At 44.2% G+C, this 20,315-nt stretch overlaps 2 long non-coding RNA genes across 3 annotated transcripts; both read right to left on the bottom strand.

The window, feature by feature from the left end:
* Positions 1-17: 17 nt before the first annotated feature.
* LOC131498920 (uncharacterized) lies at positions 18-6,111 on the bottom strand. Its single transcript, XR_009255640.1, has 2 exons — positions 942-6,111; positions 18-881 (listed from the first exon to the last, which is right to left on the bottom strand). It is a non-coding gene; the product is annotated as an uncharacterized LOC131498920 (long non-coding RNA).
* Positions 6,112-6,122: 11 nt separating this feature from the next.
* Positions 6,123-18,519, bottom strand: LOC131498919 (uncharacterized). 2 transcript variants are annotated; one of them, XR_009255639.1, is made up of 4 exons: positions 18,432-18,519; positions 16,034-18,119; positions 13,781-13,861; positions 6,123-6,382 (listed from the first exon to the last, which is right to left on the bottom strand). It is a non-coding gene; the product is annotated as an uncharacterized LOC131498919 (long non-coding RNA). The 2 variants fall into 2 exon arrangements; XR_009255638.1 differs by lacking the exon at positions 13,781-13,861.
* Positions 18,520-20,315: the final 1,796 nt, after the last annotated feature.

Here is a 20,315-nt window from a genome sequence, read left to right as displayed (position 1 = left end):
AAAAAATTAAAAAAAAAAAAAGACATTTATTTAATACATGTTCCCTAGAAATAAATTATATGCAGTTATTTCCTTATAATAAAAATATTTCAATTACATCATTTTGTGTAACTTATTCTGTTACTATACTGCTTTAACTCAGTGATACACACAGAAAGTATACATAATTTAGTATTCACACACAATAAACACAGTAAACAGTAATGTGAACACCTACACTGTGTTATACTGTACAGTCATGCGAAGAAAGTCCAGAAAAAAGGTTAAAATTAATCAAAGATTGACATTAACTAATTTTGATAGAGTTGTTGGATATGTGGTGATAGAGCAGTGCACTCTGAAGGAACCTCTTGACCTTGGCATAGTTGATGCTATTTATTCTGCAGAAGAGGAAGACTGAGTGTGGGGTGTCAGTTCTACCTCAGGAATTTGACTCTTGTCGTTTGTTGACGTCAGCAGTTTCCTTTTGTGAAGTGGCTTGATAAATTGCATGAGGCTTCATTCAACCGTTGGGTCACATTCTTTTAGGTCCTGGAACGTTTTTCCAAAGTAGAATTTCTGATACGTGGCTGCTGCGAGAAAAGCGACTCATTCAGTAGTAGAGTGATTTTCGTAACCATCCTCATCATCACTGACTTCAGTGCCTTGTTTGGCTGTCTCTTCTGGGTCTTTATTTGTGGGTTCTACCACCTTCTCTGTCAGTATTTCTTCCACATCTTCCCTCACGTCATTGGGAGTTTTTCCACTTGTCATGTGATATGCATTATGTACTTGACACGGTTCTTTACGTTGTATGTAACACCTTCAAAGCCTTGGAAAATTTCCAGGCAGTTTTGCCATTTTCCCAAGTTCCTGAAAGTAGTCTGCTTGACTGTGCCAAGCTGTTGGGACAAGCTGTCCGAGCTGTGCCACTGTTGGGACAGTCTCCAGACCGTGCCAACACAGTAACCAGTGACAGTTCGCATAGTGACTGACTGCAATAGTCCATCATGGTAACCACCATGTTTCTTTGTTGGTGTTGTAAGCTTTAGGTATAAAGCTCCCTCATGTGGCGTACGTACCATGAAAGCTTTTATGTCATGTCCTGATTGAGAGGTTGGATGACAGTGTTTAGGGGCATGAAAAGAACATCTAGGTTGGGGTGGGCATTTGCGAGTTCGTAACAATGGGCCAATGGGCATTCTCCAAAATTAACACAACCCTGGAGGCAAAGTATTTGCCCTGGAGATAGCAGTAAATATAGCTTCTTGGATGAGCAGTTGTGGAAGCATCCCAGAATGCTTCTGACATCTCTCAAATTTTTTTTGTTCCACCTGCAGCGGACTGGTGTATGGCATATGCCGAACTCCTGAACCAGAGTTTCCTTTTGAGTTCTGGTGGATTTGAAGTTCTCTACACCTTTATGGGCTCGCACTTAAAGTTGGTTGCTGTTGGTATTGACACACAACTGCAAGATTGCCCGATACTTGAATAATTTGAAGACTGGTGATTTGGAGGCCATTTGCATTATATACGTTCCTTTGCCAAAAGCCTAGTAAAACAAGCCAGTCTCGTTGGCATTGAAACCTACTCTTCCACCTAATGCTTTTCCTGTAACATTTCCTGATCTGCAGGACCTGCCTTAACACTGTTTATAATGTATTGCCTCTTGAAATGTGCAAGCCAACTAGCACTGGCAGATCAGGGGTGTTAACCTTTTCCCCATCTGGGTAACATGACTCTCAGTTTTGGCTTTCAGCTCACAATAAATGCTCTCCTATCCTTTTTTTTTTTTTTCTTCATCTCACAAATCCACAACTTCAGCTGCTTTCACATCTCATTGCTTCACCACACACTATACAAGTTACTATTAACACTTTCTTGAGTGGCTTCATCTACAGACCAGTGAGTTTCTTCCTCCTTTTGGATGTGCTAGACTGTTGATTCATTAACACTGAACTCAGAGTTAGTAGCAGTATGACTCATGACTGGATGAAGCTCATCTATCTAACATATGCATTTTCTTTCAGGCACGTCACAGCCTTCTCGGCAAGATCTAGGATGCTCTCCTGCTGTGGCCCTGAGCAGGCTCTGTCCTCTGGTGACCGTAGGGAAATGGGCTGGCTGACTCCCAACCACAGGTTGCCTCTGCCTCTGCCCTCCAGTTAGGCACCGAGGTGGCAGTCCTGTGGGCTCTTGGAATTTAGAGTCTTTAACAGTCTCGCCACACTGCCAGGCCCGTCTGGAACCTGCACCCAGCAGTGGGAGGTCAGGAAATGCTAGAAAGTCCTGCCGGGATTCGGTCTCTGGGCCCTGCCCTTTGCGTTTGGCAACTTTTCCTCATGCCCTTTGCGGGTGTGGGCTTAGCTGGTGTGCTTTTCTGCCCCAGGTTCCAGTGCTGTGCCACAAGCCTCAGGCCGAACGGTGCACGTTTTGCCATGGAGGAGCGCGGAGCCAGGAGAGCCCTCCACATTTCATACCACACTCCCAACAGCACACAAATCATCCTTCATGGGCAACTGCCCCAGCAAGCTTCTCTCTTGCCCTGTCCCCCCACCCTCCCACACATGTGCTTCTCATCCGGCTGAGATCACCCTGCACCTCTCCTTGGCCCTTTCCCCAGGCATTTCTGCCTGGATCCGGGCCTTTGCCAAATGGGTGGTATCGGATCAGGCAGCCTCAGTGCTCCTCTCTGGTGGCCCCGGGGGGACTCTCCGAAGGAGCCGCTGCTCTCTGCGTGTGCCTCATAGTGTCTGTCCACTCGGGAATGCTAAAGATCCCTCCTCCTGGACACACACTGACTCTCTTCCTCCTTTGTCATCTAATCAGGTAATCACCTCTGTGAGGCCAGGGCCATCCAGTCACCCTCCAGAGCCTTGTTTAAAGGAGACTGAGCTAAAGGGGCGCCTCGGTGGCTCAGTCGGTTGAACATCCGACTCTTGATTTCATCTCAGGTCATGATCTCACAGTTTGTGAGTTTGAGCCCCACATCGGGCTCCCCACTGCCAGTTCAGAGCCTGCTGGGGATTCTCTCTGTCTTGCTCTCTCTGCTGTTCCCACATGCTCCCTTCTCTCAGAAGAAAGAAATTAAAATTTTTTTCACTTCAAGAAAAAAAAAACTGAGATGAAGTCACCAGGGGCGTGAAGGAAGGGGATATCAAAAGAAGACCATAGAAAAGCGTGCGAAAGTCAGGACTTCCAGAAAGGGGCCCCCTTAGGGGTGAGCACATACCATCAAGATCTAGGTCTCTGGCGACAGAAGTTGTCGCACGTTTGGGAGCATCCTGAGCCTCAGAAGGGAAACTTCTATTCCAAGAAGGTGGCTTGGGCAAGACACCACAGACGCCTTCCATGAACTCCTTACCCAAAGGCGGTACAGCCCTGTTGGAGGCCTCCCGCTTGTCTGCAGGAGTGAGGCAGAGGGGCAGCAGGTGTGTCTAGCCCCGCCATTTCCTGCCCCTGCTACCAGAGAGGGTGAGGAAGGAAGAGCTTGATGAAGGCCACGGACTCAGCTCTCTAACCTTATGAAGTCAAAGAAAAAGACTCAAGAGAGAAAGGCTTTTAGGGAGTCTGTCAAGGAGAAATTCCCCAGCCACGCCTGTTGGTTGCAGGTCCTAGAAACAAAATTCCAACGCCACGAGTTTTGCCACTGCTGCTGCTACTGCCACCGCCGTGGGGTCGAAGTGAGAGGCTTCCGCCCCCCACCTTCCTTGCACGGTCATTGCTGAAGACATCAGCCTGGAGAAAACACAGCACCGCAAGGAAGATGCAGCCGCAGGGTTGGAGGACACAACTCAGACGACCTCAGACAGCGGTTCCCCTCAGCGCGCCCGCTCTCACAGGGAATGCACTTACTTCGCCATTGGCCACGTTCCCCTTGCAGATTCCAGAAACTACCAAATTAGCAGTCACTGACCTGCCCTACTTGGCTGTTTGGCCCCAATCCTACCTGCCCCTTTACCTACCCCCACACCAGATCTCCATCACGAAACGAGACACAGAGTGTCTAACCGTCCTTTTGCTATTCCTACCATCGCTCTTTATAGATTCTGGCCCATCTTTGGGGTTCTGCTTAATAATGAGAATAGAGGCCCTTTGCGTTCCAGTTCCGCAGTCACAGTTGCAGGATCTTCTACTTCGCTTACCACCTCCTAGCACCTTCTCCTTCAGGCCTGCCCTCTGGAGAGCCGAGTCACCTACATCTATGTGTGTGGATTCTCTTCCCTTTTTCTTACAGACTCCTCTTCAAGTCTCTCTCACTAGTGTCCCCTGTCTTTGCCAGCCAGTTCATCACTGCTTCTGCAGTCACCCTCAGTGGCCCAGTCAGCCCATCTGCGGACTGGACCTCAGAGGGTGCTTTGGACTTTGGTATGATGGCCACAGACAGCACTCTGCCTTGCCAGGCTTTCATCCCCAGGTCTCCACCAGGATCCAGCGTGAGCTCCCTCCCACGTGACCAGGCCGCTCTCAGCGTGGAGCAGATAACCCCTGCAAAGGCCACAGCTGCCACCAGCCCACCTGCTTAGATGGCCAGCGGCCCTACCGGAAACTTCCCCCTTCCTTTTGGGGCAGGGGTCACCCTTTAGCTGCAATTTGGGAGCCTATATGGGCAGCAATAGGAAGCTACTCTCTTCAACGCCCCTATCTTTTCTGGCCCACCCACCACTGCCTCTGCAGTAGCCTCACTCCAGGACTCTTCAGACTCACCCTCCAAGCCTGCCTTGGACTATGATGAAGTCAATATAGGTAACATCCTCAATTCCCAGCCTGTTGATTCTGGCCTCTTCTTGACAGCTTTAACAGCTCTTTCCCTTTGGGAATCCTGGCAGCCCCAGCAGGACCTCCTTCCTTAGCCCGAACTGCGACCCTGGAACCCAACGGCAGTCAGCTCTGGGGAGTCCGACGCTCCCATATTCCAAATTTTACATCTCTGTCAACACCCAGCCAGCTTTTGGTGACACTTCAGTTGTTTTCCCCACTGGCACGGCCACTCTGTCCTGCTCTGGAGCTGCCACCGACACGCACAGCACCGAGAACTGCAGCTCACCTTCTGCCATAGCACTTCAGACCCACTTGGGGTTACGGGGCTTGTGCGCCCTTTGAGATCGTGGCAGCTTTGCGGTCAGTGTGTATGTCCCAGGCTGCAGCTCCTTGCCTGGAACACTCAGCTTTGGAGCAAGACCCTGTGGGACACCCAGCGCCATAGCTCGTGTTGGGGGACACTGCCAGCCTATTGCATCCCTGTTGCAATCGGAGAGGCCAGCACTGTAGACGGCAAATCTGTCCTTGGAAACGCTTTCCTTCCTACCTATAATGAGGGCACCTAGAGCCAGCCCAGCCATGACATGCCTACTACTACTGGAGGAGAGAGAGCATCACTGAGGAGGTACTTGTGCCATAAGACATTTGTGTTCAGATCACCTGGGACCCCTCCAACCAGGGTACGTCTATTGCAGTCAGTTGGACTCCATAGCTCCGCCTGGGGGCCTTTACGTTCCTATCTGCAGTCAGGGCTCCTGGGTCCTACCTGAAGGAGTAGGTGTTTTGCAATGGGAGGGGCCAACCCCAACCCCATAACTGTGTTTGGACTGCTCTTCCTGCATCCTGTCTGAGCACCTGGAACCCATCTAATCACGGAACCCTGTTATATTGGAGAAGGCTGCACCACTGAGAAGAAATGCATGCGTGCCACGAGACCCTTCTGTTCCCACCCTCCAGCAGACACCGAGCATCCACCTGGCCAGAGCACATACATCTACTGCTGTCTGAGGGGCTGGCATCATACCTGTGACTGGAAATTAGAATGTCAGAGCACCTGAGGCTCACGGTCCAAACGCAGGTGACACGGTAGAAAAAGACAGCGTCATACCTGCACGTCTGGATATTTCTGTTCCCACTGTCACACTGAGCGGCTGGGGCACTCATGGTCAGAGTACATCTATTGCAGTCTCAAGGGACAGCACCATAGAATTTTAAGAGGATTCTCTATTTTCCCCTTCATTCAGAACATCTGGGGTCTGCCTAGACAGAGTACTCTCTTTGATGTGGAGTATGAACACCACTAAGGAAGTAGCTAAACTTCAGCACTTTTGCTGCTGTCTTTTAGAGCACAGCACGCAGCTCTCTTGCCTTGGGGCAAGTATTGGATCACCAGCCCATTCATTTTCTTCTCCTGAAAGAAACAATATCTCAGCAAAAGCTATCTAGAAATGGGGAGGGACCCCTAATTGCCACTAACGGGAAGAGGCTCGGCCTTCCAGTTATGTCAAACAAACTTAACCCGCACTCTGTTCTTCTAGAGCAAGCTGAAGCCCGATAGCTCGGGGCATTTGTGTACGTGTAAAACGGCGTAGTCTCAGATGAGGCTGATCAGAAGTCAACACGCTGGCCACGAGAAGTTATGCTGTGGAAAGAAGAAAGAGATCAGTAAGTATCAACCATGTCCTCCCTGGTTGCAGCTGTTAGCCTGGCAGACTCAAGTTGCGGGCCAGTTTTCCTCTATTCTTGGATGGGCAGGACCTCTTGCTGCCTAAAGCTGTCTTCTTCTGCATTTGCCTCAATGAGCCCTTTCTTTCCAAGATTGAATAGTATATAATATGACATGTTTTATATATATATATATATGTATATATATGTATATATGTATATATATGTATATATATATGTATATATATGTATATATATATGTATATATATATATATGTATATACACACACACACACGTGTGTATAGTCATATATTATGTAATATATATATATTATCTATGGTGCAGGCTTCTCCAATACACATGTAGTATTTTATCTTATATAAGGATATACCACATCCTATTTGCTGAACCACAGAACTTTGAAAAGTTAAGCCTGGCTCAACACATCACCACTCACACAGGTCAATTTTTCCTCCACAGTTGAGTAAAAGAACAAAAATGTACGAGCAGCAGATTAATTAATGAGAACAAGAAAAAAATATATATATGGATGTGGTATAGCCACACTTTACCATTGCATCTGCCAATGTCTGAAACAAGGAAGTGAAGTTCAGAGGAGAGGTGGGTGCTGCTGTCCCATCACTCTGATTCCACTGTAGGTCGGGTCATCCCTAATGTACATCCAGAAAACACATTTAATAATTTATAAAAAGCATTAAGTGTCTCGTCGGCGTCTTTCTCTTTAATCTGGACTTGGGCGATCATTCCCACACAGTCACTAACTCTACTAGAGAGGAAGGATGTGGCATCTGGGCTCTCACACCTAGAAGAACAAAGGAAGAAAAAGCTCACTACTGCTTTGTAATTATTGGAAATTTTAGGTCTAGAATGTCTCATATTGTATAGGAGTGTTTTCATGCTCCATAAAAATTCAGAGAAGAGTCTCTTTTCCAGGGAATAACGAGATACAATAAGTCTTTTTTTTTTTTTTTTTTTTTTTTTTTTTTTTTCAACGTTCTTTATTTATTTTTGGGACAGAGAGAGACAGAGCATGAACGGGGGAGGAGCAGAGAGAGAGGGAGACACAGAATCGGAAACAGGCTCCAGGCTCCGAGCCATCAGCCCAGAGCCTGACGCGGGGCTCGAACTCACGGACCGCGAGATCGTGACCTGGCTGAAGTCGGACCCTTAACCGACTGCGCCACCCAGGCGCCCCAACAATAAGTCTTTTTGGAAGAAATAATTGGTCTGGCATTATTCTAAGTCCCTAAAATAGCAAATTACAATAGTTATAGTATCACCCAGTCCTAGTTGACTGTAGAGTCCTTGCTGTCTTCAGTAGACTTCATTCTTAAAAACGTAGTATTTTCTAAGACAATTCATACTATAAGAACTATCTAAAGTTGGGGAAAAAAGAAAAATACAAGTGTTTTCTTCATCTTTTACATATTATTTTATTAAATATTTATTCAGTGATGATTCTACACTAGACGTTGTGCTGTGAGAGCCTAATAACATAGAGTTTCCCCAAAGGAATCTACAATATAGTAGAAGAGACAGAAGAATAAGACTGGAGGGGTTGCTGATAGGGATTTGGGAGCAGGTAAGAAAGACATAAAACTAAGAATACCTATTCCTCAGAAACCCCACCCAAAAAAGAAGATGAGAGGACTTTCAGTTCCACATTTAAGGAGTTGGGAAGTCATTACTCTATCCTAATAAAGAAAAAAGCTGAACAGACTAAAAAATCAACCACTTTTGGGGTGCCTGGGTGGCTCAGTCAGTTAAGCATGTGTTGATTTTGGCTCAGGTCATGATCTCGCGGTTTGTGAGTTCAGGCCCCCTGTCGAGCTCTACACTGACAGTATGGAACCTGCTTGGGATTCTCTCTCTCTCTCTCTCTCTCTCTCTCTCTGTCCTACCCCCACTCTCTCTCTCTCTCAAAATAAATAAATAAACTTAGAAAAAATCAACCACTCTTTTTCGATCTGTGAGAGAGGTGAGGACCCAGGGCAAACAGCTGTCCAAGGTTGGGGAGACAAGTGAATATGGGGAGTCCTGGTTTACCAGAGCAGAGATTCATGAGTGGGAACCACTGTGGGAACCAGTGCCAGGGTGGAAAACCTGAACCGTTGTTGACAAATTACTGGAAGCACAATGTGGACAAATCTGTAAGTTAAAAACTCCTGGAGAACCTCCACAGGGAGGCCCCTGCAGTGAGTAGTATTTCCAGGAACGTGACCAGGTCCCCATAGTCAATAGCAGAGAAAAATCCCCTTGTACTCTGATGTGTGTGGGGTGAGGAGGGAATGAGGAATTATTTTTGAAATATGCCAGAGCACTCTGTTCTTTTTTTGATATGTTTAAAAAGTCTTTTTTAATGTTTTATTTTTGGGAGAGAGAGAGAGAGAGAGAGAGCAAGCAAGTGAGGGGCAGAGAGAGAGGAAGACACAGGATCCGAAGCAGGCTCCAGGCTCTGAGCTGTCAGCACAGAGCCTGACGTGGGGCTTAAACTCACAAACCGTGAGATTATGACTTGAGCCAAAGTCCGACACTCAACCGACTGAGCCACCCAGGCACCCCAGAGCACTCTGTTCTTAACAAGGCCCACCCTCCAGAGAAACTAGTTAGCCAGAGCCTAAGTGATCTGAACAAGGAAAAGACATAACGCCAGTCAGCTCCAGCCTTCCACATTACTGGAGAAGAGAATACCCCGCTCCAGTCCACTCTAAGCCTTCCACGTGGGAGAAGGGAAATACCCAACTCCAGCCTATTCCAGCCATCCTGTCCCACCTGAGAGGGGAGAAAAAAGCTGAGGAACACTTGTGAAGTTCACCGTGCAGAAGCACGGGCTTCCTAAAATCCTGACAACTGAGGACTCTAAAACGCTCCTCTTCCCCCGACACGTTACCACCACATTACTAAAGGCCTACTTACAGCAGCTCCGTGTTACCCAGTGCCTCATGTTCACCTATCAAGGAAACATTATAAGGATTACTAAAATAAGGCATTACAAGAAAACATTACTAAAAGGCCAAAACAAAAACAAAACCAAAAGCACCCCCCCCACACACAGCCTGAAGATAGAAAGCAAGCAACTGAACCAGAACTGGTAAGGATGTTAGAATTATCAGATCCAATTATCAATAAAACAAGTATGATTAATATGCTAAGAGCTCTAATGGATCAAGTAGCCGGCATACAAGGCCAGATGCGTGATGTGAGCCGACAGATGGAAATCCTAAGACAGAACCAAAACAAATGCTAGAGATAAAACACTGTAACACAAATGAAGAGTGCTTTTGCTAGGCTGACCGGCAGACCAGACACAACTGAAGACAGAAATCTCCGAGCTTGAGGATATCTCAATAAAAACATACAAAACTGAAAAGCAAAAAGAACAAAGACAAAAAAAAAAAAAAAAAAAGAACAACAGAATAATCAAGAAAGTGGGACAACTAAAAAGGTGTACCATACACACAATGGGAGTACCAAAAGGAGAAAGAGAGTAACTGAAGAAATATTTTAAACAGTAACTGAGAATTTCCCCAAATTAAAGTCAGACACCAAACCAAGGATCCAAGAAGCTCAGAAAACAACAGGCCATAAAATTACGCTTAGACATATCATTTTCAAACTGCAGAAAATCAAAGATAAAGAAAAAATCTTGAGGGGCACCTGGGTGGCTGAGTAGGTTAAGTGTCTGACTCTTGGTTTCAGCTCACTGCTGGTAAGTTCAAGCCCCGCATCCGGCTCTGTGCTGACAGCTCAGAGCTTGGAGCCTGCTTCAGATTCTGTGTGTATCTCTCTCTCTGTCCCTCCCCTGCTTGTGCTCTGGCTCTGTTTTTTTTTTTTTTAACATTTATTTATTTTTGAGAGACAGAGAGAGACAGAGCGTGAGTGGGGAGGGGCAGAGAGAGAGGGAGACACAGAATCCAAAGCAGGCTCCAGGCTCCGAGCTGTCAGCACAGAGCCTGACGCGGGGCTCGAACTCACAAACCGTGAGATCATGACCTGAGCTAAAGTCGGATGCTCAACCGACTAAGCCACCCAGGCACTCCCTAGAAAGGTTTTTTTTAGTCCCTTATTATCCTTTCAATATCTGTCAGATCTGTATTCATGCTGTAGTTTTATTCATATTTGTAGTTATTTGGGTTTTTTTTTAAAAAAACTTTATTGAGATACAGTTCACATGCTCCTACAATTTACTCAATTAAAGTGTATATAGTTCAATGGTTTGCAGTAGAATCACAGATATGTGCAACTGTAATGGATAAACTCACAAATGCTCCTGTGTGTCTCTCTCCTACTTTTATTTACACTGCCACATTACTTCTGACACCAGATGCGTAGGTTTTCTACATACACATCAAGAAGTTCTCCAATTCTCAGCAGAGTCCTACAAATTTAGCTCAGTTGTGACACTATCCGCTAGGAGATAGTGTCAGATCCCTTCAGGGCTCAGTCCCACAAGACTGCCTCTGTTTCAGGTGCCAGTCACAAATCCCAGGTTGTTACCCGTGCTTCTGACTGACTGGCTATAAACTGGAGGTTCCCGTGACTTTCTCCAGAGGTTCTATTAATTTGCTAGAGCAACTCACAGAACTCAGGACACCAGTTTACTTACTACTAGATTACCACGTTACTATAGAGGATATTAAAGGATATGAATGAATCACTAGATGAAGAGATACACAGGCCAAGGTCTGGAAAGGTCCCAAATACAGGAGTTTCTTTCCCTGTGGAATTTGGGTACACCACCCTCTAGGCACATAAATGCATTCTGATCACAAACAGGGAAGCTCTCTAAACCCTGTCCTTCTTGGGTTTTTAATGGAGGCTTTGTGACATAGGCATGGTTGATTTAATCATTGGTCGTTGGTGATTGAACTTGATTTTCTCCAGGTCCTCTCCCGAGAGGTAGGTGGAGGGACTGAAAGTTTCAACTCTCTATTGACATACTTCCCCCCCATCCTGAGGTTACCTGGGGTTTTCCAAGCCACATCATTAACGTAACAAAAGTCGCCCTTATTACTCTCCTTACTTAGGAAATTCCAAGGGCCAGCAACCATCACCAAGATCAATTTTAGATTTTTTTATCACCTCAAAAAGAAACCTCCTACTGTTCAGCTACAACCCTCTATCTCCCAACCCCTTCAAGTTCTAGGCAACCACTAACCTACTTTTTGTGTCAGGAGAGTCCATGTTCTGGATACTTCATATGAATGAAATCATATAATATGTGGTTTTTTTGTGATGGTCTTCCTTCACTTAGCATAATGTTTTCAAAGTTCATCCATGTTGTAGCATGTATCGATGCTTCGTTCCTTTTTATGACTGAATAATGTTCTATTGTATGAATACACCACGCTCATTTATCCATTTATCAGTTGATGGACATTTACATTGTTGATACCTTTTGGCCATTATAAATAATGCTATAATCATTCATATACAGTTTCTGTGTGGACATATGTTTTCATTTCTCTTGTGTCCATGCCTTGGAGTAGAATTGCTGGGATATAGGATAACTCTTATGTTTAATATTTTGAGCAACGGACAGACTGTTTTCCAAAGTGTCTGCACCCTTTTACATTCCCATTAACAGTGTTTAAGGCTTCCAATTTCTCCATATTCTCCCCCACATTTGTTATCTTACTTTCTGATTCTAGTCAACCTAGTTGGTATGAAATGGTATATCATTGTGGTTTTGATTTGCATTTCCCTGATGACTAATGCCGTTGAACATCTCATGTGCAAATTGGTCATGAGGGTACTTTGCCTATTTTTTGATTCTTCTTTTCGTCTGTTTTTTTTTTTTAATTGAGTTGTGTTTCTTACATGCGTATGGAGACAAGTTCCTAATCAGATATATGATGTATAAATATTTTCTCCCATTCTGTGGTTTTTCTTCTCAATTTCTTGATTATATCCTTTAAAAAGCACAAGTTTTTAAATTTTGATGTAATCCATTTTATCTGTTTCTTTCGCTTGTGCTTTGATATCTTACCTAAGAATTCTTGGCCAAATACAACAAACAAAAGGTCTTGAAGATTTACTCCTATGTTTTCTCCTAAGAGTTTTATCTATAACGTTTTTAACTCATTTAGGTAGTTGATCCATTTTGAGTTAATTTTTGTATATGGTAAAAGATAATGGTAATGGTAAAGGACAATTTCATTCTTTTGCATGTGGCTGTACAGTTAGCTGTTCCACCACCATTTATTGAAAAAACTATTTTTCTCCTATTGAATGGTCTTAGCACCCTTATCAAAAAAAAGTTGACCATAGACATATGGGTTCATTTCTGGACTCCTAATTTATTCCATTATCTATCTATCTACCCTACACCAATACCACACTGTCTTGATTGCCACTGCATTGTAGTAGCTTTTGAAATAGAGAAGAGTCTATTGAGCTTTTGAAATAGAGAATAGAGTCTTACGCTGTGCTTCTTTTTCAAGATGTTTGGTTAATTGGGGTCCTTTGCAATTCCTTATGAATTTGAGAATCAGATTGTAAATCTCAACAAAAAAGACAACTGGAATTCTAACAGGGATCATGTTGAATCTGCAGATTGGTTTGGGAAGTCTCACCACCTTAAATCAAATCTTATTCATGAACAGGAGTTGTTTTTCATATTATTTATATCTTTCAAAATCTCTTTCAACAGTGTTTTTGCAGTCTTCAGAGTATAAACAGGAAACTTCTTGTTAAATTTATTCGTAAATATTTTATTTTTATGATGGTATTGAAAATGAAATGGTTTTCTTAATTTCATTTTTTTTATTGGTTCAGCATAAGTATATAGAAAGATAATTGATTTTTGTATAGTGTTTTGTATCTGGTAATCTTGATGAAATTGTTTATTAGTTTTAATATTTTTTTAGTGTATTGGAGCACCTGGGTGGCTCAGTCAGTTAAGCGTCGAACTTTGGCTCAGGTCATGATCTCGTGGTTTGTGGGTTTGAGCCCTGCATCGGGCTCTGTGCTGACAGCTCAGAGCCCAGAGCCTGCTTTGGATTCTGTGTCTCCCTCTCTCTCTGCCCCTCCCCTGCTTGCACTCTGTCTGTCTCTCTCTCAAAAATAAATAATAAACATTAAACATTTTAAAAAATATTTTTAGTGTATTCCTTTAGATACTCTCTATATAAGATACGTATCTCTATGGATATAGTTTTACTTATGCTTTTTCAATTTGGATGGCATTTTTTTTCTTTCTCTTGCTGAATTGCCTTGGCTAGAGACTCCAGTAAAATATTGAGTAAAAGGGGTGAGAGTGGACATTCTAATCTTGTTCCTCATCTTAGGGATAAAGCATCCATCTTCGACCATTACGTACACATTTGCTGTGGGTTTTTGTCCATGCCTTACCAGGTCGAGGAGATTCACTTTTATTCTTTGTTCTTTTCTAACGAAAGGATGTTGGAGTTTGTCACACGCTTTTTTCTGCATCTGTTGAGATGATCATGATTTTTTAAAAACTATTGATATGGTGTCTGGCAATGAATTAATTCTAATTGACATATAACATTATATTAGTTTCAGATGTACAACATAATGATTTGATATTTATATATATTGCAAAGTGATAACCACAAGTCTAGGTGAGATCATCACCACACAGTTATAATTTTTTTTTTGTTGTGACAAGGACTTTTAAGATATACTCTCTTAGAAAACTTCAAGTATACAATATAATATGATTAACTATAGTCATCATGCTGTACATTACATATCCAGGATTTATTTATTTTATAACTGGAAGTTTGTACCTTTTTTTTTTTTTTAATTTTTTTTTTCAACATTTTTTATTTATTTTTGGGACAGAGAGAGACAGAGCATGAACGGGGGGAGGGGCAGAGAGAGAGGGAGACACAGAATCGGAAACAGGCTCCAGGCTCCGAGCCATCAGCCCAGAGCCTGACGCGGGGCTCGAACTCACGGACCGCGAGATCGTGACCTGGCTGAAGTCGGACGCTTAACCGACTGCGCCACCCAGGCGCCCCTGGAAGTTTGTACCTTTTGACTACCTTCACCTTTACTTATTCTGCACACCCTCAACCCCTACCTCTGACAAACACCAGTCTGTTCTCTTTATATAGGAGTTCAGTGTTTTTTGGATTTCATGTAGAAGTGAGATCATAGGGGTGCCTGGGTGGCTCAGTCGGTTGGGCGTCCGACTTCGGCTCAGGTCATGATCTCGCGGTCCGTGAGTTCAAGCGCCGCGTTGGGCTCTGTGCTGACAGCTCAGAGCCTGGAGCCTGTTTCAGATTCTGTGTCTCCCTCTTTCTCTGACCCTCCCCTGTTCATGCTCTCTCTCTGTGTCTCAAAAATAAATAAACATTAAAAAAAAAAAAAAGAAGTGAGATCATAATGCTATTTGCCTTTTTCTGTCTGATTTATTTCATTTAGCATAATGGCCCCTCAAGTCCCATCCATGTTGTCACAAATGGCAAGATTTAATTCTTTTTTTTTTTTTTAGGGCTGAATAATATCCCTATCCATTCATCTTCTTTATCCATGAATACATTGACGGACACCTCGGTTGCTTCCATGGGTTGGCTACTGTGAATAATGCGGCAATGAACATGAGGTCAGATATCTCTTCAAGACAGTGTTTTCCTTCTCTTCGACAAATATCCAGAAGTGAAATTGCAGGATCACGTTGTAGTTCTGTTTTTTTTTTTTTTTTAAGTTTATTTATTTATCAGAGAGAGAGAGAGTGCGAGCACAAGTCGGGGAGGGGCAGAGATAGGGAGAATCCTAAGCAGGCTCTGCCCAGGCAGCGAGGAGCCCAACACAGGGCTCAAACTCACGAACTGTGAGATCATGAACTGAGCCGAAGTCAGACACTTAACCAACTGAGCCCCCCAGGCGCCCTTCTATTTTTTAATGTTTTGAGGAAAGTCTATAATTGTTTCCATACTGGCTGCACTAATTACATGCTCACCAATTATGCACAAGTTCCGTTTTCTCTACATCCTCTCACCAACACTTGTTATTCCTTGTCTTTTGATGACAGCCATTCTGACAGGTGTCAGGCGGTTTTTTTTTTTCTTCTCATCATGGTTTTGATGCATTTCTCTGATGATTAGTGATGTTGAGCACCTTTTCATGTACCTATTAAAAAAAACGTCTATTCAGGTCCTCTGCTCATTTTAAATCATACTGTGTTTTTGGTATTGAGCTGTACGAGGTCTTTATATATTTTGTATATTAATCTTTTATCTGGAATACGATTTGCAAATACTTTTTCTCATTCAGCACGTTGGCTTTTCATTTCATTGCCTTCTTTCTTCGGTGCAGAAGCTTTTTGGTGTGATGTAGTCCTCCTTGTTTATTTTTGCTTTTGTTGCCTTTGCTTTTGGTGTCAGATGCAAAAAATCATTGCAAAGACCTTATCTTCATACAGATACAAACACAGATATTTCTGTCTATATATCATCTGCATCTGTGTCTCCATCTCTAGCTGTACCTATATCTCCGTATATCATATGAGTGGACTGGACCAGTTAATACTGGTAAGTAGTCATTTTCAGCCAGGCCCCTAAAAGCTGGTTATGCAATTATTACAAGATATATTGCAGTCCTTGGCTTTTAAGCCAGGGTGGATACTGTACCCACCTGAAATGCATCTCCTCTCCTTCTCCCAGAGGGGATAAGATCACTCATAGACAGCTGTGCTGTCAGCTACAAAGCTCAACTGGAAGAGAAACGCCCAGTATTGCTGTGCGGATAATTGTTGGTCTCTGCAAATGTAGGGTAAGAAAGAGAAACAAAAGACATGCAGATCATACAGAAATAAAGCTATGTTTATTCAGAGATACATGATTTACAGAAAATACTATGTGGATGTAGAAAACTCAAAGGAGTCTGCAAAGAAACCACCAGAAGTAAAAAGTAAATTTAGCAAGGTCTATATCCGGATGTATATGTATATGTATATGTATATGTATATGTATATGTATATATCATCCATATATCTATATAGTGTGTATATTTTACGTGTGAGTGTTGTGTAGATACAGATAAACAGATAAATGTATTTTCCATGTACTACCAATAACCTATTTAAAAGAAACCATTTGGGGGCCACTGAGTGGCTCAGTTGGTTGAACATCTCTTAATTTTGACTCAGGTCATAACCCCAGGGTTGTGGGAATCAGTCCCAATGTAGGCTCTGAGCTGAGCGTGGAGCCTACCTAAGACTCTCTCTCCCTCTCTCTCTCTCTCTCTCTCTCTCTCTGCCCCTCTCTCTGGCTTGCCCATGCTCTCTCTCTCTAAAATATAAATAAATAAATAAAAATAAAGAGATCATTTAAAATAACATTTACAGGGTGCCTGGCTGGCTCAGTCCGAGGAACATGCAACTCTTGATCTTGGGGTTGTGAGTTTGAGCCCCATGTTGGGTATGGAGATTACTCAAAAATAAAATTAAAAAAAAAAACAAAAAACATTTACAGGGGCGCCTGGATGGCTCAATCTGTTAAGCATCTGACTTCAGCTCAGGTCATGATCTCAGAGCTCGTGAGTTCAAGCCCCGCATCAGGCTCTGTGCTGACAGCTCAGAGCCTGGAGCCTGCTTCACATTCCGTGTCTCCCTCCCTCTCTGCACCTCCCCCTCTCGCACTCTGTCTCTCTCAAAAATAAACACGAAAAAAAAATAACGTTCACAAATCCCGTAAAATACTTAGGAATAAATTAGCAAAAGCTGTTCAAGACCTGTACACACAAAACTACGAAACAGTAGTTGAAAAGTTTCTCTGTACAGGGCCAGATAACAAATAATATAAATTCTGTGGCTCACATATAGTCTCTATCGCATATTTTTCTTTGCAGCTCTTTAAAAATGTTAACACAATGCTTAGTGTGTTAACAGGCTTCAGCTTCACAGGCTATGAGCTGAATTTTGCCCACAGGCTATAATTTGCTGACCCTTGCTTCAAAATATAGCGGAGAGAAAATTCAAAACACCTAATTTTATACAGATATGTCCCATGCAGTGGACTGCAGAAATTAATATTGTTAAATTGCCAGTTTCGACCAGGATCCTGAAAACTGGTCTATGGATATGGGTGCCCTTGGGGCACAAGGCTTTTTTAAGCCAGGATGGATCCTTTACTCATCTGATGTGTATCTCCTGTCCCTGCACAGACAGCGATGTGGTTGGCTACAAGGATCTGTAAGAAAAGAAATGCCCTATGGGGATATGCTGGCAATTGGGGTCTCTGCCCAGCATCTTCTCAAGAGCCTGGAGCCCAGTGTAGCCAAGGGTCCACTTAAGAGGTGAACCAATCCAGACGCCTAGTAGGCAGCCCATGGGCTCATTACAGGTGTCCTAAGTACCCCGAGGACTATAAGTAATGGTAATACATGATGCCTACCTGATAAGGAGGCACCACAATCCAGTGGCTAAATTAAGGAACTCTGGAATCAGACGGACTGGGTTCAAATGGGGGCTCCGCCACCTGTACAACCTGGGGAAAGTGCTGTTTTACCAAATTGACAAAAAGGCCGTGAAGAGGACCTGCCTGCTAAGAAGAGATGTGGAAAGCAGCATCCGGGCTGGCGGGGGCATCTTGTTTCCGCCTCAGAAAACCTCACTGCCGGACGGGGATGCTGTCGGCTCGTACTTTCCCCGGCTGCGGGACGCGGCGAGGCGCCAGAGCAGTTCGTTCCTGGAGGCCGCGGTGTCGGGAGCCTGAACTACCTGTATGGGGATGAGGGAGGGAAAGCGTGTGCTCCACGGCTGTTCTTGCGCCGCGGCTGCTCGGGTCCGTCCTCCCCCACTTAGCACTGGCCCGCTGCACCCCCCCGCCCCCCTCCACGGCGCAGTCGGTCACCCGGCGAGACGGCACCGCCCTAACCCTCCCTGTAAGCCGCAACCCCCCGTGGGAGGATCAGGCTTGCTCCCGCCTTGGGCTTTGAGGCCCTTCTGCCTCCAGGGACCCCAGGAGGAAGGGCTGGCGGGCTCACAGGCCTGGCTGCCGGATGCCCCGAGAGCCTTCTGAACAGCTCCCACCTGGCGGGGCCCTTTTGGTGACCAACGTCTGGAGCTAGGTGAGGGAAGGCTCGAAGCCCAAGCGAGCCAGCCGGGCTCTGGCCGTTGGACCCCGCCCTTTGCCCTTAGCCGCTAGTTCTTCGCGCCTTTGGCTCGCGCACCCTTTCTCTGTCATCCGTTGCGGTGATGGAGCCCAACGTTCGCCGGGCAGCGCGGCCTTGGTGGTGGAGGGGCGGGAGCGAGGAGACACCCTCGCCTGCGTCTCCCCGCGCTCCGAAGGTTCCGCAGCGCGCACCTGCTCTTCGCTGCCACCTCCTTCCTAAGGCTGACACCGCTCGCGCCTTCTGCCCCCACGCCGCACCGGCCACCAGCGCTTCCCCGGGCTGGCTGGGATCACAGCGCCGACCCTGCGCCCCTCCATTATTAATAAGGACAATAATGCTATAGACATTATAATAGACAAGCTATTCTTGTCTTTCTAGATAACTTCATGAGTCAACATTAATGATCTGCTGGGAATGGCTCACTTTTCAAATGTGTTTCCGAGACCATCTTAATTCTCTGAAATTATAGATGAACCACAACTGCAGCCACTGTCCTAGCAGGAAACACAATTTGATAAGTGGCTGTTCTTTTCAGACAAATATATGAACTTAGATGAAATAGAATATATTTCAGGAAACACCATTAAAAAAAAAAAAAACAACACCACGAGATAGACAAAAAGTTCTGCTTTCCTGGGTTAGAGAAAGACCAGAGAGCTTTCTGAGACACGCTGTGGGCTTTTCTACCTGCTTTCGGGCTTCTAGGCATCCTTCCTCCCTGACATAGCTTTGTCCAAAATCTGCATCTTACCCCCGACTAATCAAACACTTATAACATCACTATGCTCATGTTGAACTCTTTAAACACTAGTGAAGAACAATAAGATGATGACCATTCATTCTGGAGTAACGGTTACTTGGTGTCTGAGGGACATTTTCTGATATGTACATAAGTTTGTATGTATGTTGGGGGGAGGCTCCCCCTGCCATTGGGACTGTCATGGTTAAATGAGACTAACAATTGTTTCCCAAAAATGTTTGTGATTTTAAAATTTCTTTGATCTAAGAATTATCCTTCTAATTGACTGCATTTCTTCTCACCAAGGAACTCGCATTCCCCTCTGCAAAATACAAATTGCTAATGTACTCACCCCTTACCCCTTACCCCTGAACACATTAGTCCGACAGTTTGTTCTCATAAATAAAACTCTTGTCCTGATAAGTATTGATTGATATTTCCAGATCGCCACCTCAGGGAGCAAAATGTACACATGTAGGCTCTAACAGTCTCCAAGAAAAGTCCTGCGATCAGGGGAATGAATGCAACGGGTCTTTATTTGTCCTCGAATATCTCCAGTTCCCGCAGGGCAGGAGCAATCAGTGAAAACAGCTGGTTCTGGAATCACAGGCTTCTGCAAAGTTGTCTCTGATTTACATGAGCTGTGTGAGTTCTCACTCCAGATCAGATGACTTCCTGTTTGTTATTTACCTACTCATCTTCAGAATGATTTCTGCTTCTTTCTCTTTGTCTTTCGGCTTACTTTGCTTCTTCTCTATTATTTTGAAATTTTCATTCTAATATTAATTGCTGTCATAAAAAGTGTATTCATAAACATTTTTAACAAATCCATATGTTTACAAAGTTAATGTGAATATTCTTTATCTAAGTTCCCTGTTCCTCTCTCCTATTTCAAGAATCCAAAGAGTAAACAGTGTCATTAACTGGTATATATTCTTTAAGAAGCGCTTTTCAATTAAAAAAAGAATATTGGCTTTTATTCATTTATTACTTCTCAGTGAAATCTCCCTTAAATCTCTACTTGACCTTCTCGTGGTAATTCATCTTGTACCCCTCTATGAG

This window comes from Neofelis nebulosa, chromosome 17, assembly GCF_028018385.1.
Source record: "Neofelis nebulosa isolate mNeoNeb1 chromosome 17, mNeoNeb1.pri, whole genome shotgun sequence".
NCBI lineage: Eukaryota > Metazoa > Chordata > Mammalia > Carnivora > Felidae > Neofelis > Neofelis nebulosa.
The sequence above is the reverse complement of the archived record's forward strand: the minus strand, read 5'-3'. Positions and strand labels throughout refer to the sequence as shown.